The sequence below is a fragment of the Cyanistes caeruleus genome, chromosome 1, assembly GCF_971803275.1.
Source record: "Cyanistes caeruleus chromosome 1, bCyaCae1.hap1.1, whole genome shotgun sequence".
In the NCBI taxonomy this organism is placed as follows: Eukaryota; Metazoa; Chordata; class Aves; order Passeriformes; family Paridae; genus Cyanistes; species Cyanistes caeruleus.
Genome location: NC_141701.1, coordinates 127,731,830 through 127,756,927, shown reverse-complemented (window position 1 = coordinate 127,756,927; position 25,098 = coordinate 127,731,830). Strand labels below are relative to the sequence as shown.

The 25,098-nt window shown below is 41.3% G+C and overlaps 2 long non-coding RNA genes across 4 annotated transcripts in view; one reads left to right on the top strand and one right to left on the bottom strand.

Moving 5' to 3' along the window:
• LOC111924244 (uncharacterized) overlaps positions 1–25,098 on the bottom strand; it is a 107,707-nt gene that overhangs the window by 15,262 nt on the left and 67,347 nt on the right. Inside the window, exon 1 of one of the 2 annotated variants that reach the window (XR_002861544.2) lies at positions 8,616–8,727. The exons of the other annotated variant lie outside the window; for it this stretch is intronic. This is a non-coding gene — a long non-coding RNA (uncharacterized LOC111924244). Of the gene's footprint in view, positions 1–8,615; positions 8,728–25,098 lie in introns of those variants that run through there. 2 annotated transcript variants of the gene reach the window in all.
• Positions 1–25,098, top strand: part of LOC111924245 (uncharacterized) — a 62,481-nt gene that overhangs the window by 33,210 nt on the left and 4,173 nt on the right. Inside the window, exons 13-17 of one of the 2 annotated variants that reach the window (XR_015277902.1) lie at positions 6,851–6,931; positions 7,639–7,817; positions 10,290–10,561; positions 11,505–11,612; positions 22,336–22,662. This is a non-coding gene — a long non-coding RNA (uncharacterized LOC111924245). Of the gene's footprint in view, positions 1–6,850; positions 6,932–7,638; positions 7,818–10,289; positions 10,562–11,504; positions 11,617–22,335; positions 22,663–25,098 lie in introns of both variants that reach the window. The other variant, XR_015277903.1, reaches the window with a different exon arrangement.

Below are 25,098 nucleotides of genomic sequence, written 5' to 3'. Positions count from 1 at the left end.
TGCTAAGACTGTTTATGTAAACTCCCTTGCTCTTATTTTGGCTCACACAGATGGTTAAGATATGTCAGCTAATATTTCTTATTTTAAAGAGAGGACTAATTGCCTAAATGTCAGACATGCTGAGTATTACTTGTCTCAATGAGAATGTAATGTGTGCACAGTTCATCCTAAATGTGGGTTCCTGCTAGTGATTTCTTGTCTGGCTACCAGTTTGAACAAACAGCATTGTCACAGTTGAGAAAAACATCTGTGGTGGCAATGGCCAGGCAGATCTCTCAAATCTCAAGTTATTTAGAAACAGTTTTGTGTTTCTCCACCAAGGGTGCTCTTCAAGGGAATATCTGAAGACTGAGGCAAACATTAATAAGCAATGCACTTGTTTGGTTAAGGTTTCAGCCTTGACCTCCATCTTTAAACCCTTGTTTGTTATTAATCACGTGCTTCCTGAATCAAAGAGAATATTTTTCAGAGGGAAAATTGTTCTGGGACTGGAGCGTTATGCGCCAAACAGACTTGCCCAGATGACAAATAGCCTTCACATGATAGCCAAGGTTCATCCAGCTGCTCGGCCCCATACCAAGTGATTGATGGTGTTGATGTTCTAAATAGGCTTAAGATATGCCAAATATCAGGGCTGTAACAAAGTCCTTCAGCTATATACTGTAAATAGGCAAGAAGGCATGTTCCCAGCATATGGCAAATCTGAGAGTGGTGTCAGGATTATAAGTAACCTCGCAGGGTTTGTCTGGTTTCTTTCGAAGTGAGACAAAAACAGTTTTCTGTGCTGGAATGAGCAGGGTCATGCGAGGTCTGCACGAAGCTTCCGATTACCACCGATTTTCTCTGTAACTGGACACCCTTCAGAGTTATAACAACATTTGATTTCTTAGCAGAAATCAATAAACTGTTTTTCTACCACAGTTCTGAGGAGGAAAGAAAAATAGGATGTGCTCAGAAGTTGCTGTCAGGAGTTTTTTGTGTCTTAATGGAATGGTAAATTCACACCTGAATAGTTTAATCTTCATAACAACAGTGCTGGTTCTTTCTACTAATCCACAAAGGGCTGTTCATCGATATCCCACGAGACCCAGCAGCTGCACCACAGAAGCAACAGTTTCATTGATCATTCCTTTTCCCCAGAGGAATTTGCTTTATTTTGTATTTCGTATTGTCCATGTTCTTCACAGTAAATGCTACATGCCTTCTAGGCAGGGAACAGAAGCAGTTTTGGAAGTGCCAGGATACTGGAAGACAACCTGCCCTCTGCTCTGGCTATGGGACTGGCAGAGATTAGAGTGCAGGGTAGTAAGATTTCTCTCTGCTTGGTCATTCAGAGGGGATAGTTAACCTATGTTAAACTAACCCCTCCCTGACAGCTGGCAGGATTTCAGGCCCCTCGCTATGGGACACTTTCTGTTGCAATTCTCTGCTTGGCATTTCACATTTCACCTGCAGCCTGGTAGCTCCACTGGAAAACGTATGCTCCTGAGCCTGCAAACTCTCCATGCAATGCCATAATCTTGCTTTCTAGGAGGTTAACCCATCTTGGCTTTAAGATGGCTTTAAGAGTGTGTTTGAATGGTTTTGTATGAATGACACTGAGGAAAGCATCTTTTGTGAAAAGCCCTTGATGGTTAGGTTATTTCCTGGATAAAACCATTTCCTCAGTAATTGGAAGATGAGTCAGGCTCACATGTGTGAAGCCAACTTCTGTACTGACTCGCTCCAGTTTGAGGCCAGCAGTTCTCTACTGGATACTGCCATAGAAGTGGCCAAGACAGCCCCTGCACTGCACCAGATCCATAGTGCAAATTGGACAGGAAGGAGCATCAAGCTACTTCAGGGAATTCAGATTTATCTAAACTACACCAGTAAATTCAGATTCAGTCATGCACTGAAACACCAGCTAAACACTCAATGGTGTTTCATAATAACCTGCTCAGTTTGGGTCCACAATATGGAGCAATTGGCCCAAGTCCCTTTTCCATTAGGTATGGCTATAACCAGCTTCTTAAGTGATCAGAGGTTTCAAAGTACTCTCTTCTGTCATCTCCACAGACTGGCTGGAATTAGCTGAAATCCCAGAACCATGTATCTTTATTTATTTCCAATTCACATCTTGTTGCCAGTTAGAGAATTGCCTATGGAGCCAATAGGATGCCAGGGAGAATTAACAATTAAAATGTACACCGTTCAGGGTTCCGTGGTGCCTCAAGTGATTTTGTTTACATTCATCCTGGAAGCAGAACAAGCCATATTTTAATTCACATTGTAATTTAAGTGTGAGCCTGTGTGCTGATGTTCTTATCTCTGCATGCTTCATTTTAATAGAACTCAAGCTCATTTAAATTCACTCAAGTTAAATCGATAAGATTTAATCAATGAGAGTCCAGAGAATGAATGGAAAATGAATAATCATGCAATTATTTTCAACTAATTTAATATATAAATGAAACCAGAGCTAGCTTTTCAAGTGAATTCCTGTTCATAGGAAGCCTTCGGTGTGACACATCAAATGCAATGCTCAGAGTAAAGCTGGTCATGGTCACAGTCTTACTCTTGATTTTCATGTAGTCTGCTGTTGGGAATGTTAAGGCCCTAACGGAACACCAGGAATTGTGCACAGCACAATTCATCAAACATTACCCAATAATATGGGCATGGGGCCTTTAACTTCTGCTTGAATTATAGCCTGCATTTCAGAAAGACAGACAGTCATGACTTGAAGGCTAGAAGTCACTGAGACTACTCCATTCCTATCTGACCTGCTTTGAGGGTTAATTACCCTTCTTAAAAGAACTCTTTCTGTTTTGTAGCCTTTTCTCTAAGTTGCATGTATAACTTGTAATGATAATGAACTGTGATATTCCTTACTTTTGCTGATTTTCGGTTGTTGGGCAAAGTAAATCAGCATTCCTGACTTTGGCTGGACTGATTCTACTAGCTAATTCCAGCTGGATAGTTCAGCTCAACAAACAATTTCAGTAAAATGACATTTGGGAGCAGGAAAGCTAGCTTTGCCAGACAGCCTAAAAAGAGGGGGATGATCTTGTTTCCTTTTTAGTCATCAGCCAGGACACTCTTATGAGCTGAATTGAACTTAAGTCCATATCTGCCTGAGAGGCTAACACCATGCCAGTCCCTGGCATGTCTCTGACATAGTTGTGTTGTGTTTCCAAGTAGGGACTCTAGTATGCCCTTCTGCTGACACTGGTGGGATGCTGCCACACCATGTAGCCAGAAGGAGTGGCAGGTGGACACATGTCCTGAGGCTGGTGGGGAGAACACTGATCCCAAAGGTGGAACACCTTACCCTAAGCAAAAAATCTAAATACTAACATAAAAAGTGTAACTGTGCCTGTAAGAAAAATTGGCATCTTCCCTGCCTTGGGATGCTGGAGCCTTGCAGATAAGGAGTTCCACAGCTAAAAATGTTGGCTTCTTCCTCCCTTCAACTTTAGTCTCATGCACTTCTTTTGGAAGGGATCAAAAGGAATATTTCATACTGAGCAAAGCAAAATATTTTTTCTTTCATATAGAAGAATTGAAATATTTTAGAACATAATTTAAACTGTTCCTTAGTTTTGGCTGCTAAGTCAGAGAACCAAAAATTATCTGATAACCCTGGATAATGCTGTCTTTCTAGGAATATCCTGTGAGTAGGTTGTACAGAAGACATGGTTTATATGATAATGTGTTTCTTATATGGCCTTTACTGTAAAGAAATAAGAAGGGGTTTTTGTAGTTCTGGTTATATGGGTATAAAATTGAATTTGACCTAAACTCTATTTCTACTAAGACTTGTACACATCCGTATTAACTCATTGATCCTCCTGGAACCTCCTTCAGTTATGAAAGAGCTGAAGACATGATTGAAATCTACATCAGGCCTAGAAAATAAATCAAGCCCTTTACACTTTGGTCCCATGCTCTGTCAACATTTTCTCCTCTTAATCTTTGTAACAGAATATGTTTTGCATATTATAGTAACACTTGTAATTCAAACTCTATTGCTTATTCTTCAGGGCCTGTAGATTAATAAGATTCATTGGTCCCTCCCTTCCTTTCTACATCTAGATGTATTTTCTTACTCAACTTTTCACCAGTCTGAACTTCCCTAGTCCCTTAAGTTTTCCCCACATGGCAGGCTGCACAGATACCTCATTCTTACTGCTCTCCTGAGCTCTCCCCTGGTCGCAGTGTTTCAGGAAGTTCAGCTCCCACCTCATCCTCCCTTGCTAAAATGTAAAAGTGTTTGGACCTGTTCTCATTATAGAGCAGACTCAAATTAGACTTCCAGAATTACCAGCTGCATTGGGCCATTGATATGACAAAGCTGGCTCTAGTTGGCAAATTTTCAAAGTTTTAAATGCACCTAATCAAAGTTTGGCTTTGGATATCCCCTGCCTGCGAGCAGTTGATCTGCTTTGATTCTCCCAGTTACTTACAACTAGCTATTTGTATATTCAATGGACTCCACTGTGTAAGGAAACTGTTTAAAAATACATTTTAAAGAGTTGTTTTCACTTCATGTGGTTTTTTGCCAGCAGTGTGGTTTTTAAAAATGTTTTTTAAAACCTGTGCAGCTCACAACTATGAAGCTCTACCTCAGAAGGCAAAGCAGAGCCCTTCACTTGCTTAAAGTGCTCAAGGGATCTGCTGTTGGAGCACATTGCAAGCCCTGTGCACTGCTTGAAGGCCTGGTAAAAGTTTTGCTTTCTTGTGTTGGAAAAACAGTGATAAGGTTGTGCAAAAGCAGGTGGGAAAGGTTACTTAAAAATTGCTTCAATATGGCCCTTGCTATAACATTATCTGAATTGGCCTGGATATTTAGAAGAGAATTAGCCATAATGACCTCACTCCTTGTCCTTTTGTTTCCACTTCTGCTAGGAAAAAAAATAATAATAATTTGATTTTGCTATGAAGTTCAGTAGAGGTTTCTGCCTGGATCTCCTGTGTCCAACCCATCTCTCTGCCATGCCCACATCTTCTCCGGGAAAGAGCGCTAAGGGCACTTCCAGAGATGGAAAGCCACAGCAACAAAATTGCTCCCATCTAATCCTGCTGTCTTGATTAATGTCTGCTACACTAAAAGAGGTAGCAGGTCAGCCAGGTCCAGCTTCAAGGGGAGCTAAGTGTGCCAGTTTTCCCTCTTACTCAGTTGCTCCTCTGTGACTGCAAAGCAGCCTGTGTGGAGATCCCATGGGTTAGGAAAGGGGTGGTGGTTTCTCAGCTGGGTGGGAGCAGTCTCATGAAGAACATTTGCCTGCTACAGACAAAATAGCTGTTCAGGGAGACTGAAAATTATCAGACTTCAGACAACCGTCAAGCCCTGAAAATACATTCCCTCGCTCAAACGCCAAAGTAGCAAATGTATCACATTCTTAAAACAACAGTAAAATCTCATTTTACAAAATTTATTTTTGAGCCATGACCGACTCAAGATTGTTTTAATAAAAGAACAGAGCTCTTTCCACCATCCTATAAATTAAAAGAAATTTTCAGCTTAGAGCAATATTTTTGGTCAAGTTATAAAACAAAAGTAATCAGAGAAAAATGTGGAATACTTATGGAAATGAAGATAGCAGTTTCTATAATTCTCAACAACAGAGCACTATCTGTAAGTTTTATCCATACGTACTTTGCATGTAACTGCAAGAGTAATTGGTGGCAGAGCCCCTTGTTTTCAAAAGACATGCTAAAAGCAGGTTTCTGGCCACATTTCAACAATAGTTTCAGTTATTCAAATTAAATTTGCAAGGAACCTTTCTACTCTGTCATAAATTCTCTTTGCAAAATGCTGTGACAATGAATTCCTTAAAAGCAAGTACAAGTGGGGTAAGGTTTCCAGGGAGAGTTAATATCTGTTATTTGACCAGCTGATTTATCCAAAGGCACGTTTGGTTTTTTACATTCAGATTTCTTGGTTCACATTTGATTTGTACAAAATCTTGAAACAACATATCTATTCAAAATATTCATGATTAATTCAAAGGTTTTCAAATATTCTTCTCCAGCTTGTAGAAATTTTAAAAAATTATAACCCTCAGTTGCTCCTGCTGGATTTTGTGTGCCTTGCATTGAGCAAATTTACTTCTGCTCTTTTTTACCATTGGCTCTATTCAAACAAAATCCTCCAGTTTTGCATTTGCTGTCCAAAAATCCTTTTAGTCTCCTTTTTCTCTACCTTAAAATTCCTCAAGTGTTAAATCCCATGCTGAAAAAATTGTCTTCACACAATTCTCTACAATTTAATGCCAAAGATGTTTGGAAGGCAAAAACATTCCAAATGCTAATAATAATCTGAAAGGGGACGACCAATTGTAGTAGGAAGAGCTTAATTTTTTTCCCCTCAAAAATTAAAATAATCAAATAAAAAAATTAAAACCCCAAAACACTTCTTAAGAAAAAAAAAATTTAAAAAAAAAAAATGGGGAGCTAGAAGTGGCTGGGAAAAGATCTTCTGATCTGAGGAATGGTTTTTTTTTCCCCCACTAGCAAAATAGGTATGGAAAATGTAAGTATGCACAGCTGTGTTTATTCCAATGATTAGACATTCTATTTCTCTGTGACCTCTCTGCAGTGAGCTGGCAAGACACCTGGGTATGCTTAGAACTGTCTCATTCATACATTTACATTTATTCAACTTGGACCTTTCTTTCTCCCCCTCCTTGCCCTTTTCTTTAAAAAGACCACAGAAAAAAAACCCTTTGAATCTGGTCCACTTCTTGTTCTCTCTATTTTTATTGTGTTGGCAAGGTGTTGGTTAAGACTATACCGATGCCTTTACACATTTTAAATGACATCATTGGCACTATTTTAACACTGAGCATAAAATTTTCTTTTTCAGGGCTTTTTCAGGCTGAATCAGAGTGAAGAGGTGGCTGCAGTGGATCATGTAGTATGAGTGCACACGTGCTGTACTGGGAAGGTAATAGAATTTGCATCCCAGTGTTTTTATCTCCCATGCTCTACACCTGCACTTGCATTTTCTTTATGCAAAGTATGTGTGCATGCAAAATCTGAGCTATCCTTGCACTAGTACCTGGCAACTCTGATATAGAGGGATGTTTTGTGGACATGGAGAAGTTTGCTTACAAAAGGTCAGAAAATTCTGCAGTCCAGACTGTGCTACTGGTGCAGAAGTGAGCCAGGGTGGGGTTAAAGGGTTTCCTCACCGTTATCAAAGAAGTTTGGTACAGAGCTGAAATTCCCTCCTAGGTCTTCTGAGTCTTAATCCAATGCCCTACCTGCTCCTTCAACCTTGCTCTGCAAGTATGCATCAGGCTTGGAAACAGTGCTTCCATATTTGTTTGTCTTCTACTGTTACTCAAATCAGAAGCAGAATTTCCAGAAACTGAAAGTTGCCAGATAAATTCCAGACTATTTCCCTGAAACTTATTATAGTTTGTCCCCTGCTTCTTTGGATATCTAGATATTTCAGAGCACTAAATACTGACTGCAAACTGTAGATCCAGTTCTTTTAATAACTGCATCTTAATTTATTGCCATTTTCCTTAGAATTACTCTCAGAAATTTGAACTGCAGAAATATGACTGTATATACACAGAATTACAGTAAATGAAATAATGATGAGAAGCATTTGTACATAAGGCACTCATTTTCCTTTCCTTTCAGGTTACCTGGATTCATTACCTGGTCTTCACACTGTGTGCTGTATACAATACGTCTCGTTTCTCCTCCATTCTGCAAAATCAGCTTTCTATTTTTTCTACTTCAAAACCATAACTCAAAAGCTCTGATTTGCTATTAGGTTAAAGCAATTTAGTCAAAGGTGCATTTGATTTGCTGTTTTGGTAAGTTTTTACAAGAAATATTTAGGAAGGGGTGATTCCCTCACATGTATTAGTTTTTACTTAACATGTGATTAGGATATATCCTGTGCAGGATTGAGTATGCAAAGAATTCCACTGGGATCAGTAGCAATGGTTTATGCTTAGCACCCAGCTGGAGTACCCTCCACATACAGAATTAATCTGTATGTTTTCTATTTGATGTATTATTGTGTTTAATTTTTTTTTGTTATTTAAGTTATTATTGTATTTAAACACAATGTGAAGAGATAATTACTGGGCGATTTCTTGCACCCTACTCCATAGCAAGACTGAAAAGTCTTGAAATTCAAATGCAAGAACATGAAAACCCACCTCTTCATGTGCCCACCAACATCATGCTTCAGAGCTGGAGAAATGTAGACACATTGAAAGTATCTCACAAAAAAAAGCAGCCCTATAACTGGATTTGTAGGGAAGTGCAAGTAAAAAAACTGAGATCAATGGGTTTCTTTGTATCGGTTTGCTTGTCTTTGGCTGGCCCATTAATATATTGGAATCCATAGGGCCAAGTCTTCATAGTTGGTCTGTGGAAAAGGGAGGTAAGTAACTTTGGCAACACACAAGGTAGAAGAAAATGAGAGGAGAAAATGAGAATAAAAATGAGGAACAGAAGTAGCTAGGCTGGAAGCAGAGGGAGAGGAAGCATTGATGGGGGTGCAGTATGAAATATTTCCTTTGTACTTAACTGGAAGTCTCTTCAGGTGGAACATTTAATACAAAGTCAGACAAAATGCTTTCTTATACAGTCATGTTACTAACCTTGTTTTTCACAGGAACAAGCTCTACTGGAAAGGGTAGCTACATGTAGTATTTTCCTCCAGTGGCAAAGCTGATTTGGCAGGTTTCCACCACCTTAATTTATCTACATGAGCTAACAGAAAGGACAATTATTTTTTTCAATTCCTAATATTTTTTTAATTTGGATATCTCACTTGCCCACTTTTAACATGGCTGTGAAGAACTTGTTCTGCTGAACATAAACTGAAGCACTCCAGGAGAGTGGGGGTGCTGCAGGTGATGGTGACAGGGAATATGCCCTGTACCATCAGAGACACCATGTGCCTTAAGTGACATCAGGAGTACTATAGGTATTCCCCTCTCCTCAGAGGAGAGAGACAGGGGGTTTGCTGGCCAGAAGCACCCAATCCCCCAGTGAAATGTAATGGCAGTAGGTGAGAGAATCCTTCAGACCGCACAGGGTCACACGTTGGAGGAATCCAAGGAGAGCATCCCCCTGGGACGGGATGAGGTGGGAGCCCGGCTGCCTTGCAGCGCCCATGCGGCTGAAGCCACGTCAAGGTGGCTCCTCCGGGGAGAGCCAGGGGAACAAGTTTAGTTATGAGATTCCTTTGAGCTCAAAGCCTTTTGCAAAGGGTTTGGGAAGGGCTGCCTCCCCAGAGCCAGGTTGAAAGGAGGGCTGGAGGGAAAGGGTAGGAACCAGCGCACGTCCGTGCCCTGGCCCCGAGCGAAAAGGTGGTGTGTTTGCCGCCTTCTCCCCTCCCACCTTCCAGCCACATTAAAGCCCAATTATTCACGCTTGATGTCAGCAAGGCTGGGCCCCGCTACCCGCTGCTCCCAGATCCCTTCCCCGAGGGCCCGGATTACCCCGGCGTGCACCATCGGGGTGGGGTTCGCGGGGCGCTCAGGCAGGCGGGAGCCCAGGCCCGGCACCCTCAGCCCCGCATGGCGCCGGCTTCATCCCTGCCCTGTGCCGGGGAGACATCGCTCCTTTGGCCTCTGAGGTGGGATAGTGGCTGTGGAGAAGGCCGGGGTGCCGCTGCAGCGGCGCAGGGCACCACGGGCTCCTCAGGCCCAGCAGGCCGGCTGCTCCCAGCGGAGTCTGCCTCAGACGAGGAGACAAGAGGGAACCCGGCTGCCCCACGGAGCGGCCACAGGCACCAGGGCTGATCTGAGAATTCGAGAGGAAGGCAACAGCACAGGGAGAGAACTGAGCTGACCCTTTTTTCCCCTCACCATTCACATGCTCACAGATTTTTATCAGGCTTTTTAGCTGCAGGGCAAAGTGTTTCTTTATAGTTCCTTCCAAAGCAAAGCTGCTGCCAGATCTAGGCTGCGGCTTCAGCAGCTGTATCCCATCCCCCAGGCCTGCACGGCCCTGCTCGGGAGGGCCTGGGAGCCTTGCACGGGCCTGGCGGGAGGAGGGTTCGTGGACCCCGGTAGGGGCTCAGTGCCGGGGGCATTTCGTGAGGGCTTTTGCCAGCCTTCGCCAAAGCGTTTACCAAACTGCACGTGGTAATTTCGTTTACCAAAATGCACAAGCTCATGGCAAAATCCCGCTGCGGGGACGGGGATGTGGTGTGTGCAGCACAGGCAGAGACACCGCGGGCTCCCTTGGATGCGGGATGCAAGATGCAGGATGCAAGATGCGGGATGCAAGATGCAGGACTCAGGTTCCTCTCCTCCCCCCGGCAGGAACTACGAGTCGCTGATGCTCGTGCGGTGCCGAGAGGCAGCAGAGGAGGGCCGGGTGTGAAATCCACGGCTGTGGGAACCAGTGCTGCTCCCTCCTCCCACCGAGCCCAAGTGTCACATTGGTGGCATCCCAGCGCAGGGGCTGTGCAGCACCCACAGATGGGGAGGTGCATAGGCAAGCTGGCACGGAGCGGCTTTGCCCTCTCCCGGGGCTGACGACAAGCTGGTCACATTCTTGAAGCCAGAATATGACACTTTTACAGCCTGCCTGGGTTAGTTTGTTCTCTCTTTTTATTTTCTTTTTTCCCTTCCCCAGCGGAAACTTACTTGTTTGTAATGGGAAGGTTCATTGTTTTCACGTCTGATATTTCTTTGATTACTTAAAAAGAAATCCCAGAGGCTTGTTTTCACAAAATAGTGATTGCATAATTGATGTGATTATGATGTATTTTGCTGTGTCACTGCAGCTCAGTTGATTATTTTGAGAAGCTCTGAGCACTGTTAGTGCTGCCATGTGTTGTGCGTACATGGCCCAGGCTTTCATTCTCCTCCACATATGTACAAGAGCCTTTCAAACAGTGCTTCCTCTGGCAGGGACTGCATGAGACCTTTCTCTGCAGGAGGAAAATTATGCAGACCCACAAAGAGCTAATATGGGGAAATGATAAACACCGTGGGGTGAGAGACAAAGTTTTTTCTGAATAATGGCTGTCTGGTGTGAATAATCTCCCTAGAATCAAATCTACCATGTGGATGAGCACACAAGTGAAATAGGCAAAATTCTAAGCTCTTTCCCTGGCTAAAAATGTACAGATAAAGAAAATACCAAACAGTCAGGTAGTCTGGAAATAAAATTCTTCTGAAAACAAAAGTACGCAGCAGATTATTAGTGATATTAATTAGAGCCTGAAAGATGTATCAGCTACATGCAGGGAGAAGTGTTTAAGAGGTCACCCAGAGAAACCTTGGGAGAGGGGATTGCCTTCCCTTAACTTAGCTAGAACTTTTAAATTCTTTTCAGCTTGAGGCTAGAGAGCATCGTAAGAGTCTTTTCTTCTGATAGTAATTTTTCATCTCTTTGCTGTATTCTTCTTTCTTTTCTTTTTAAGTCAGGGATGAAACATTAGCCCCAGTAAAGCTTCTTGGCCAAATTTCCAGATTTCTGAACCTTTTGTTTTTCTCTACATGAGTGCAATTTTCACTATTTTTGTCCAGCGGTGACCTCTGGAATTCCAGAATAATTTTCCCTCCCCTTCCTGGTGCCCTCACGTGACCCAGGAACACAAACATCTGAGAGACCTCTGGGCATCTTCACATCTGCTGGTAGGTAAGATCAGAGCCATTGTGTGATGTATTTTTAACAGCAGGTGTTGGGCTTGGAGAAGGGTGTGTTGGGTTTTGAGGGGTTGGGCTGAATCTGCACTTAATTCTTAGTTCCCAGGCTATTTAGGAACAGCTTAAAAAACACACTTAATCTGTTTGTACAAATTTAACATTGTAAAACCACAATAAGGAATTGCTAATGAAGTGCAAGCCTGGATTTAGTTTCAGCTTTGCACCACTGCTGTCCTAAAAAAACAAAAAACCCACCCAAATAAAAAAAAAACCCACCTACCAACTTTAAAGCCGAGTCCAAGACTCTAGTTTACAACTCATTTTCATGAAATACTATTGATTGATTACTTGAAGCCTGTTAATTATTATTTAGTCACGGTTTTCAACACAAACTCCTTACAGCAGCAAAACAAACAGTGTGGATGTTTTATCTTTTGCCAATTAACACAGTTTGAACATGAATTAAAATAGGCTGTTAGCTCAGGGTCTGATTCACGATTGCATCTCTCCTGGTTGTGCTGCTGTAATCCTCCTGTTGATTTCTGTGGCTATGTGGGAACCTTGGTGCAAAATGAGAAAAAAGTTTTTTTTAATTGACACCCTCCCCCAGCCATTTTTAAAGGATCTGACAGGAAAGCCTCACACACGACTCTTTCATGGTCTGTTAGTAGAAATTTATCATCTAAATTAGAGAGACAGTGTAAGCAGAGTGTTTCTCCCAAAATATCATTGAAATCCTATTTTCACAGAAACCACTCTCAAATTTTTTATCAGACAAATCTAAAATGGTGCTCAGTGTTCAGTTATCTGCCAGGTATAAATGGCATAAATGGATGATTACTTTAAATACATCTTCTCTGAGAAGGGAGTTATGGGACCTCACAGAAGGATCAAGCTGTGACTACTTTTAGGAAATCACCTGGAAATAAATGGTGAAGGTTGCTTGCATGTCCTTACATTCTCATTGCCTTTTTAGTCAGATAATTGAATTCAGTATGAGCTGCAATTCATTTCTGGCATCACTAAGGAATAAATTATTTAGTATTTAGGAGAAGAGACTGAATGACCTTTCAGTCACAGCATCTATGATTATAAATTCTCATGGCCCCTGTCACATGGTTGTATCATACCAAAATAAAGAGGGAGACTTTAGCCTTGTTGAAATTGGAAAAATTTTGATAGTAGTTTCACCAGTAAGATGGTTTCACCTGTTTCACTTTTCTAGGCTACGTTTGAATTTTACCACATAACATGTAGAGTTGTCTCTGATCAAAGTCAGAACAGCTATTTTTGAGTATATATTTTTAATAATTCTAATAATAATAATTTTAAATATTCTAAGGAAGATAAAAAGTTTTCCATTCACTTCAGTGTAAGTAGAATCTCACACAAAGTAGAAATTTCTACCTCAGTAGAGGTGCTACTGATTGTTATAGTGGATGGGTTTGGAAAAATCTTGGTTAATGCACTCAGGATGAACAACCTCTACAGTTTATGCAAGCTGTGGCTGCCCTCTTGCTCTTCTCCATCTGGGGCTGTGGAGTGATCACTGTGGCTCAGGTTCTGCATCCTGTAATGTGATACAGCAATGGGTATCATCCCCAAGCACATCAGACGCAAATGCCACTATCTTTAATGTGGTTGGAAGTAATTTTCAAACATTTCTATTCCCAGTTAGTTGAGTCCAGAGGGCATTATGAAATCTGTCCTGATTGTGCAAATTTGTTTTACACTGGCTGTTTCCATAATTGATCTGAACTGTCTTGGAATGTTTTTTAATAAATATTAAAATAATTATTACTTGAATTCCAGAGATCAGTTGCCATACAGCTTGGTCTTTGCATCTTTCACAGCACAACAAACCTAACAAATAAAGCAGAGAATCCGTGGGACAGTTATCCAGTCAAAGTAGTGGGGAAGCCACAACACGCATACAAGGCCCTTTCAACTGCCCTGTGATGTTTTTAAGCTTCTGGAAACTTGCTTCATTCCACTTAGAATACAATTTGAGTTAGGGTTTAGATACTGAGGATGCTTTCAGACAGTACTCAGCAACCTGAGTTGTCATAGCTGTCCTGAAGTGACTGAGAAAACTTTTTCCCCCCTCTCACCATTCCCAAGAGAATGAAGAGCAACCATCTCCTCTGCCAGACTTCTGCAGTTGCTAAGCAGTGTGTCTCATGCCTCTCCCCTCAGAGCAAAACAGCCAGAGAAAGAGGATAGCTCTCACTTCAGTTCAGTAAATCCACTGCTAGAGTTTTCATCCATGTTGATTGCACTTGATTTCTTTTCTACTTTTCTCCCCACTTGACCCCATGATTACCTCCTGACTGGCTCTTCCACTGGGGCATTTTCAAGAGCAGGAATACCTTCAACCACAGAAATTACTTGAGATCAGAGCCTGTAAAACAGACAGGCTCCCCTTGCTCAAAAGGGAGGAACCTCATTCCACATATGCTGCATGGATGCTCTGAACCAGAGATTCACCACCATTTTTCTTACTGAGCTTTGTACTTTGTGATGCCTGGTCTGGAAGGTGTTCTCTGAAAATGCATGTCAGGTCAGGCCTGGAAGCAGGGGGTAACACTTTGTTTGCAAATCCCAAAAGAGCTTAGATGTGATTTAGGTGCTTGGAGGCTCACACTGTTATGACCTTGGCAAGTTCAGGGGCGATATTTAGGAATTTTTCTGGCAGGGATATAGGCACCTCCAGGCATATGCAGCAGCTCAATGGGAATGCAAATGGTGGTTCTGAGAAATACAGTGGCAGGTAAGTGGTGCTAGGTAAGTAAACTTTTGTGAATCTAGTCCAAATCCACTGCATGTAAATAAGGATAATATCTGAAACGCTGGAACAGTGATCTGAAGGAAGTGTGGACTTGAAAAGAAAGAAGCTGATAAAGCCAGGAGAGATCTAACTGAAGAGAAAAAAAATCTGTTTATTGAGCTTGTCCAGTGAGGATTATGGAGCCATATTTAGTCCTCTGTTAAAAATCAGACCCTCTGCGCTTGTAGACTACCTTCAGTTACAGAGAAGGGTGGCTAGAATGTGACTGTCAGACTCGATCATATCCTGAGGGTGAGCTAAACTCTTACACTGTGTTTATGTAAAAACACAAGTGGTTCTTTTCCTCCCTCTATACCTTGATGCATAGAATTGCTGCAAGCAGAGTAATTAATCTGGTCTGTGCCTGCTCATCAAATCTTTCTTGTGGTAAGAACATCTCGAGTCTTTTTAAGTTAAAATTATTTTCATTTTGGAGAAAATTGCCTTCTGTTTCAGATTTGGGGTTATCCTACAGGATTCAGGCACCCTGTTGCAGAATGCTGCCCATTTGAGGGCCAGAAGCAGTGCCTCCTGCACTCTCTTAGCCCTGGGCATGCAGATAGATGTGGATAGAAGCCAGAGCCCTTCATGGGAGCTCAGCCCTGCTCAGCTCCTCTCTCACGGCTGCATCAGTGCTTCCCTGACAACACTCTATGGGCTACCACAGCCTGGCTGCCCTGAGAGCTCGTTGTGTGTCTGTGACTTGCCTTCCCTCCTTCCCCCTTGCTGAGGCTTGGGGCAGTCCAGCTGGGCACCCTTCTCAAAAGTTCTTCAGGTTTTGATTCATGCAGTCAGCATCTATTTAAGTCCCATGGTAGGAATGCTACACTTTATATTTAGAGTTAGCTGAATCTGGACAAAATGCTGTATCTCATCCATTACTAGAAGCTAAACTGCCTTTATTGTTGTTAGCAAAACATGTTTTTCTTCTTGGCCTGTCTTTTGTTTTGTGTGGCATCTACATTTTGATGTGGAGATCCTTTTACCATGCAAATACATCTAACCTCATCAGAATGGTTCACGTTGGATGCAGTATGTTTGTGCATTGGTGTTCTGGAAGAAAGCAGATTTTTCTCCATGATATATAGTTGGATTCACCTTAACCCCAAGAATGGTTGCTATTGTTGTTGCTTTTCTCTGCACACTCTAGAAGAAACACAGGGGAAGAGCAGATATAAACCAGATTTTTCAAACAAAGTCTTGACAGAACAATGGATGAAATGAGTCTCTTCAAGGTTTCTGTGTCATCAAATGTTACTGTTGACACTCTGAATGTAGCAATAGTTGTTACGCTAATTAGAGTGGTGTAGTTCTGGAAACAGGAACTGTGAAAAGACTGTGTCTAGAAGGTACTAATAATCTTTTGATACCTGTATTTTTGCCATTCTTTATTATTATAATGAGAGTGTTAATGTGCAAGGGAGAAATCATGTGTGTCCTTAATAAAGAATGAAGCTGCGCAGTTGTTATCATCTTAAGTACCATATTCATTTAAAATCAAGTAGGCAACTCAAAGGTTAAGAGGTTTAATGTTCCTGAACTGTACAATTGAAGTACTATAGTCCAGGTTATTGTTAGCAATTATTCAAAGTGCTTGGGGTTTTTTAATAGAAACTTCATGTTCCAGAAGAAAGTCCTCAACTTTAGCCAGCATTGCAGTGTGACCATTTAACTGCACAAAGTACATCACAAGATGCTGTCATGATATAATTTTCTCCCAACAGCTATTTATGCACTGTTCAATAACCACCCTCAATCTGCAGTCTCTCTATATCATGCCACATATATTTCCAGTGAAAAGAAGAACACTTGAGAAGTTCTGTACTTAGAGATTGATGTGATATTCCACATTCATTCTTCCCAACATAAGAAATATGCCATTTGTTTGCAGCTTTTCCAAGCACAAGAAACAGGCTTTACTAAAACAGTGTACCATAAGCCTACTGGACTGTGTGAGAGGAAACAACATGCACAGAATAAATGTTGTGGTGAAGGAGTACAAAAGGAAACCGAGTAATTGCAGGAAAAGAAGAAGCTTAGAGAGGAATTACAGATAGTTTAGGAGTGTGTTAAATGCAAAGCTGAACTCCACGTATTAAGCACAACAACCATAAAAGCTAATTGATTAGATGTGAATGATTATAAAATGGCATTCACAATTAACCTTTCAGATGGGCCCCCATAGTGACCCAAGGGAGTGGCCTACTGCTGGAAAAAATGTGTATGAGCCTGACTCTGCCCAAAGAACTTGAGAAAATGTGTTCAGGAATACTGCAAAACCTAGGACTATTTACTAAAAGGCAAGATTCAAACTCTCTTGCCTACTTTTCATGTCTTGAATCCCTCCAGGATATTCAGGAGGTGTTTTGTATTACTTCTCTTCCACTTGATCAGTCACGGCTGTGTTGTTTTCTTTGGTCCCTTAATGGAGGCTTATTGCCAAATACATGTAATATGGGATGGGTGTTCCCAGTCAGGTTCTTAAACTCACAGCCCTCTACTTCAGTAGCTAATTTACAGTCTGGTGCCTACAATTCAAGACCTTTCAATTGTAACTTTAATCTGATAACATGACTTATGGAAGCTACAGCTTAGAATCAATTTAAGCAGTATCACTCTGGGTCAGCCCTAGCTGAGTTTCTTCCTAAACGCTAACAAAACCCAGCAAGAGAGTGAATTCATTCCTGTTTAAAGATTCTCCCACAGCACAGAAAGACCACTAAGCCAAGCTACATGGGCATAGTTTCTTGCCTTTATTGATATGCACATCATTCCAATTTTACTTTATTAGTTCAAAAGTTTGAAGTTTCTTTAAACTTTGCTGTGATACATGTTTGTGTTCAAAGCAGTCTCTTCATATCAGTATGGAAGTGTTTCCAGATCCTTTCAAACCCTTGTAAGAGAAGTCATCAGTACCTTCTTGCACATTGTGCCTCTTAGAGAGAATCAACAAGCTTCATAACATCATTTGCTGGTCAACAAATCATGGAATTTAGTGAACTGAGACAAATATTTATCTCCATATTACAGTTCCCTCACTTTTCAACAGAACATCATGTCTCAAAGTCAGCAGTTGAAGCCTCTTTGCTATATTAATAATATTGTTATTATTTGAGGCTGAGACACAGTTCCTTCAGGATGGTTAAAATAAAGTGCAAAGAAGAAAATGGGACAGACCCAGAATATGGAATGACAGACATCACCTTTACCAATGTATTCCCTTATTTTCAGCTGCTTCAGTAATGGAGCCATGTAGAAATCCCTTAAAATGAGGTTCTGGCTTGCCTGATCAAGTAACCTAGGAAACTAGTGTTGCTCCCTAGGCTTTGATTGTCTCTTGCAAAGAGTTCCTTCAGGTCCTTGCATTGCATTGGCCCTGCTGAAGGTGAGGGTTGGAGGTGCTGGGCCACAGCAGTATCACTCCAAATAATGAGGGTCCATGATGATGAAGACCATGCTAGGGATGCTTTCTTCATTCATTAAGTGTCACAAATCACCAGCATTAAAAAAACAAAACCTGAAGGAGAAAATAGGTGCCTGTGCTCCTCTAACTAGCTGGCTCCCCTCACCTCTGGCATGATCCCATCCTAGTCAGATTGACTCAGAACCAGTCCTGCTCATCCAAGCCACAGCTGCGTCAAAGCACAGTGAGAGCCAATCAATCCCACCGACTACATCTCTGTTTCATGACAGTTTAATCACCTAAGACTGTCTCTTTGTTGAAATATTTGCCCTTGGGGGTTTGAATAGCAGAATTATGTCAAGGCAAACAGAACCAAAAAGTGAAAAAGGCACTTTTTCTCATCCAAATTCTTTGGAGTTGATACAAAAACACCTCTTCTGTAGTGTTTGCAGCAAGCATGCATACATGTCATGAGCCCTTAACCTCATGCAGTCATAGCTCACAATTCAGCTGAAATGGCTGCATTTTACATTCTTCATTTTATTGCCGTCAGTGATGACATAAGTTAGAGGATACAGCCTAGAAAATAGTCAGTCTCATCATACACGTCAGCTGAAGTAAAGAAAAGGTAACAGTCAGTGTGAACTGATGGCAAATATAATATTCCCTGGGCCATATTCACTATGGTGAAAATCAGGAATTACTACTGAGGTATTCAGAGTTAAATTGCTCGGTAACCAGGCTGAGTGGAAACGGGGTCAGAGGAACAATTTCTATTCCATTGGTGCCTTTTTCAGGTTATAATTCTGAGTGCACACTGATATTTTCCCTCATCATCATATTTTTGTACCATTTGATAGTATATTACTGATGTGGCTCTGGTTGCTTTGTTGAGATTCACATAAAAAAACAAAATGATGAGATAATAGAATCGAGTACAGAACACTGCTAATGTGGGACCTGAGTGTGTTCACCCTTCACTGAAAAAAGCATCCAGAGGTGCTTGTTCATAATTCACAGTTTTGTTAAAAATAGCTAATCAAACCAATATTATTAATATATACAAAAAAAAAAAATCTATCCTGTACACAATTAACACTACTGTAAGGAAAACACTTTTTTCAATGGTGTTACAAAAATTATAGGTCGTTGTGCCCGCCAAAGTTATTTTAGCAGAGTGATGTTGTTAGCACTGGAATTAAGCCATGTTTTCATAGTCAAATGATAGGCCTTTTCTAAGGTCATGCCCACGCAGTACAAAGCCCACTAAGTGCTTCTTTGTAAAGGCTAAATGGAATTCACACTTCTACAGGCAATCATTTTATTATGATCATATGAGTATTCACAATGTAATTTTTAACATCTTGTAAATAAAGCAGGCCAGTATCTAAGGGCAATCATTATGTGTCAATTTGAAAAGCTTCTGATTTCTGGCTTTCACTTACAACATACAACATACCATACAAGAAAATTAACATTTGTTACCTTACTTTGGCCTTTCAATCATGTTTCTGGCTTACAGTTTTACAGAAAAGAAAAATCCACTTAAACATAATAGAAATCAAGGTGTCACCTTTTCATAGTGAGAACTACCAACATGCACGTAACATCATGCATTATATAAGTGGTGTGGAACCTTTAAAGAAGGGACAGTGAAATGCCAGTGCCTGAATTGAGGATACTGCTCAGACTTGACTGGGTGTTTGGTTTTCAGCACCTGTCAGATAAACCTAGACCAAAACATGGCCACTTTCATTATCTGACACAAGTAGATATTAACCCAATTAATAGATGATATATGAAAGTGTATTTTTAGGTAATGCTAAGCATCATCTCTGCTCTACCCCTCAGCCTCTAGCCATTATCCGGGTGTCTTTGCAGCAGGTGGCTTTCAAGTCATTATGAACAGCCACCAAGATCCTCCAATAGTTTGTCTAAACCTCTTCCAAGTCATGAGTACCTCAGACCTCAGTGGCAGCCTGGGTGATGCCTTCCCCACTGTAGCCACACAGGTATGGCAAAGGGCAGAGAACTGCCAGCAGGCTGGTGTGTTTACATGGTCTTGCAGGACTGTCCAGCTTGACCGCAGTGACTTTTTGTTATCTCCTTGTAAGGAGTCCTTCTATGCAGAAATACCGTAACATAGGTGTCAAACTAACTGGGTACTATTCCAAGGGGAAAGTTTAGTGTTTCAACATTAAAATCCAAAGATATCTCAAATATGAAACTCACTTTTGACAGGTTCTATCTTATACACATTGGGGGTTTTTTTCCATGTAGTGAGCTAGGTGATGAAATATTAAATATGCTTACTACAGTAACAGATTATATGATACTGCAGAGATTGCTGTCAAATTGGAGGACAGCCTGAAATCCAAAGTGATCTGACAAGCTGAAGAAATTGGCTGAAAAACAGAAAAAGAGAAAATTTAATAGCGTCACATGCAAAGTATTAAATTCAGGTAGCCATGATCAAGCAAAAGTACAAAATGGAATAAAATTGGTTAGGGAGCGGTTCAAAAGATGAGGCAGGCATTAAAATGGAGCACAGGTTGTATGAATCAACCCTCTCACACAGTGGAAAAGAGATCTGACTTTGTGTTGGGTACCTGAAGAATGCTTCTCTTGGGGAGCACATTTCTGCAGATGTCTTGCTGGACATCTGCAGACATCCTTCTGCTTTACAAAACACTAGTGCAGCTTCAGGCGCAATGACGCACTTAAGTTTGGCTACTGCACATCAAGGAAAGTGAGGACCTCTCAGAGACATCCCAGAGGTAAACAATCCAAAGAGTCCTTTGAGGAGCAACTGAAGAAATATCAAGAGTTGGGCTAGGGACACCAAAGGGGAAACACCATCAAATATGTAAAAGGGCTTTGTAAAGAAGCAAAACATCTGATCACTGTTCCTATGCTGTCAAAAAGCAGCAACATATTTTAATTGCAGCAGAAAGACTCAGGCTAAGCACTTTGAGAAAAATCTAACACTGCAGACAGTGGAGCACTGAGTTCTGTTGGCAAAGTACTGAAGCAGATATTGCGATAAATCTTATGGACCATTTGGACAAATGTGTCTCAAGGACAGCATGGAAATGTTGAGCTTGCCTTCTAAGTCCCTTCTAGCCTTTTCTTTTGATCAGCTTGGATGTGAATCTTATCCATGGGGGCTTACTTGATATAGAGCCTTTGCAGGACAACTTCTCTAACTGTCCTGGGAAAGCAGATCCAACAAATAGACAGCAGGGTTATTTCCAGTATGTCTAACAGGGTTGAGAAGCAGCTCTGAAGGACAGGAGCCTTGTCCTTAAATGGGCCCCTGGATTGATTCATTCTTCAGATTTAGCCCATCACTGGAATTAAAGGCCAGTTTTTGAAAGACTTTTGTGGTATCACAAATGAGAAAACAACCCCTTTGCCTTCCTTTTATTTTTGAACACTGTAATTCATGAATCCTGCTACCACAGTCCACTGGCTCTAATCACATTGCATATATTAGTGCCATCTTCACATGAAAAGTTTTATTATTTTGTGATGCAAAATAGCGTGATACAATTGGGCTTGTTCGTATCAGTTCATGCCAGGGAAAGTGGGGAGACATAATTTGTAGTGTCTCCATCACTGTTTTTACAAATCTCATGTTTCATGGTTGGGAAATACAGAATTTATACAGATAAGTGGCAATGAACCATAACTAAAAGATTAAAACATAGGTCCAGAGTCCCCAGCACCATGCATTACCTGTCTGTACATTAAGTCTGACCCAGGAAGGGAAAGGTAGGGCCTGCCTTCTCAAAAGGGCTTACCATTTTAAAAGAATCTCACCATCTAAAATAGATCTTCACAGCTAAAGATGCTATTTTTCATTTTTATGCACATACAGATCCTGGAAAGGCTGTGAGTCCATGACTCATAAATATTTCTAAATCTCATTTTCTTTGGGAAGTTCTAAGATGTGGTCTCCTTTACTTTGCCTTATTTTATTTATTTTTTAACCCAAAGCCTCAGTTCTTTAGAAAAGGGGAAAAGTTGCTTTGAAGTTAATTTTATACATAGAAGCAAACCCTGACCATAAAAATGCTTTCAGAGGGTCACAACACTTTGAGTTGTGCTAACATTTTCTAATACCAGGGATAAGGCAAACTCCTTTCACCTTGATGTGAGATATTAAACTTACTTAGGTTTTATGGGTTAAAAAGTGTATCATGCAAATTAAAATTAAATTTTAAATTAAAATTTGGGAGGACTTTTTCCTTTGCTATTATCAGCAATTCTACACCCAAATTCTCCAAGGGTGCCTCTGAACTTACATTCACCATGAGTATGGCTTTGCATTTGTGGTGTTACAGCTTAGACATCACACAGATGATTTTATCACAACATCCTATATCTCTTTCCCAGCTGATTACCTGGCTACCAGATCCATTGCAGTCTGAGCTCTGTTTTCCCACTAATCTCTCCCTTTTTCTGTGCTTTCCTTGCAGCAGTGACCTCCAGAAGCATTTGGTTCTACCAGAGCAATGACAGCACCTCTGCCATGACACTGCCAGCGGGAGAGCTGGATGCAACCGGGAGTTGTTTGGTTTCCTGAGGAAAAGAGAACACTTCCAGAAACAATTAAGCTGAAGGCAAAACCAGGTGGAGGGGGACATGTGAGCCCTAGCAACCATCACAGTAGGCATGCTCTGTCCCTGGAAGAAGGGCAGGTGAGAAAAGCAAATGGGCCCTGCTGTCTGGATGATGCCACACAAAACCCATGGAGGATATACCCTTCAAAATTGACAAAAATAGCATTCAGAGGCAGAGCAATGGTAAGTTTTTTGGTGCAGAAAGTTAAAAATATGCTGTATTAATATTTTATATATGCACACATTTATGCAATGTGATCAAAATAGGCCAGTCTATGGCTGACATACATAGTTCTATCACAGCTATATAGGATATATGATACTGCACTCCAAAAGTGAGTTACTTGCACAAGTACTGATGTCTTCATTACAAGCAACAAATGCCCTTGCAGAATCAGACACCCAAAATCACTCATAGGTGCTTCTATGAGGCTTGATCACTATGACTTGTTATCTAATTTTTTACTTTAAAAATTTTACTTTAAAAATGCACACTGTCTTCTTTGTGATGCATTTTTCACTATTTCAATTTCCATCTTTTTGGGACATCCTTAATGTCCACAATTTTGGTGGAGATGCCGCCAAAATTAAACTGAGTCATGTTTCTTAGCACAGTTTATAAAGAAAAATGTTTAATCTTCCATGGCACACCTTAGAGCCTAACTGAAGAACAGCCTCAAACATTGGTCTTTTGGTAAAGTACAAGTTTTAAAAACAGTAATTTAACAGGGTTATGATGCAAACGCATTTCTTTAACCTCCATAATTTTCTGGCATTTCTCTGAGTTCAGTGAATACACATAAAGTGCTTGCACCCACATCAGAGGCATGCCAGAAATGAAGCATGTCCAGTCCTCTCTGGGACAAGTCCCCTGTCACCTTTCCTTGGGAGTGCCAGTCTGAAGACAGTTCCCTAAAACTCTGTTCTACCTTCAAGTCACCTTTTCCAACTAACCTAATATAGTGGAGAGAAGGGTGGGTTTCTGACAGTTTTCTCTCCCTTATAAAGACAGGAAACCTCTCAAAGCTCTCCTAAATAATGTTCATATACTTCCAAGGGCCATGTTCACATTTTACCACCAAACAATTATTAGAAAGCAATGTTATCTACATACTCTGTTTCCCCACAGCTCCTCACATGTATGTCCCCATTGGCTGAATGCACCTGTGATCACCCACAGCCACACCACAACCTCTCCTCCAAGGTGTGGCCCAGAATATCTATCCCTAAATGTGTCATTCATAGAAAGTTTTTAGAGTTCTTGTCAGGCTCCCACAAGTTTAAAAGGATATTTGGCTGTATCAGAGGGATGACATAAAAAAGGATGTCCAAGGTGGCTCAGACCATTGGAGACAAGAAAGATCTTGGCATGTTCCCAGTTTAAAGAGTCTTTTACAGCAATAGACTTTCCTCCTGAGATAATCCAGGTCTCTATCAGTGATGCAACCAAGAAAGCATCACTGTTTAAATTCAGCCAGTGAATAGTGAGAGTAGCAGGACCATGGCAAGGTGAAGGGATTGACACCTACTTTGGGGTGAGAAATGTCACAAGGTGTGTATGTGTCCACATGCAGAAGGGCTGTGGTTTCTTAAGCTTCAGGGGGGCATCCAGAGGTACTATGACTTGCACTAGGAAAGACTTTGATGTGTTGTAATTTGGTTGCCTTCAGCATGGAAATCCTTGTTATGGTGGTTCTGTAGCTTCATTTGAAGGTGCTTTAAACCATTTTATTTTTAAGATCTATCAGATAAATGGTAGAACAAACCTTTGAGCTAGCTGGTAATGCATGCTTTAGGTTACTTTATCTCTGGGAATGGGCCAAAGTGGTTTCTGTCTGTGTGCGTGTGCCTGTGTAATTAGCCCGCAAATTCAGACTCAGATAAAAATAACTCGGCAATGAATGTAAATTATCAGGGCCACGATACACATGGCTCCTAAAATGTGATTCCCATGCACTGAGAAAACAGGGATTGTAAAAAGTTAGAGAAATCTCAACTTTCATTTCAATCCCTGGAAAATGCTCTGGGAGAACATAGATACTCCCTCACTTTAGTACCTTTCTAAAAAGGGCAGGAAAGCAGAAAAGCTGGACCATGCCTGAGGAAGTGCCTAGGACACTAAAGCCGGTGGCAGAGTCTAGGCAGATGTTGAGAAGGGAGGCCATGGGTTGCAGAGGTTGCAGGTTTGGAAGCAGCTTGCTGCCATGGAGGACCCAGCAGGGTGTGTGACAATTCACACCTCCTATCCCAGGCTCACCAGCAAAGAGCTCAAGAAAAGCCAAGCTCAGGTCATCTGCTGACAGAGAAGACCTTTTATATCCCACCTGTCTGGATTGCACAGGTGAGAGTCTGGGCACACTCAGGCTTTTGGCCACCCCTCCAAAGCACTTCAGGGACATCATTGCCCCATGAGCAGCTCCAGGGCTTGCACCTCAGGTAGTGCCTACAACATGTGGACATTCCTTCCTGCAACCAGGCAGTCTTGTGCATGCAGAGCAGCCTCCAGGAACCTCCACCCAGCATTTTTTTTCCTTCCCTGCAACATGCCATGACTGTGGCCAGAAGTGCCTCCACAGAGATGATAGAAAACCTATGATGATATGGAAACAGATCTTCAAC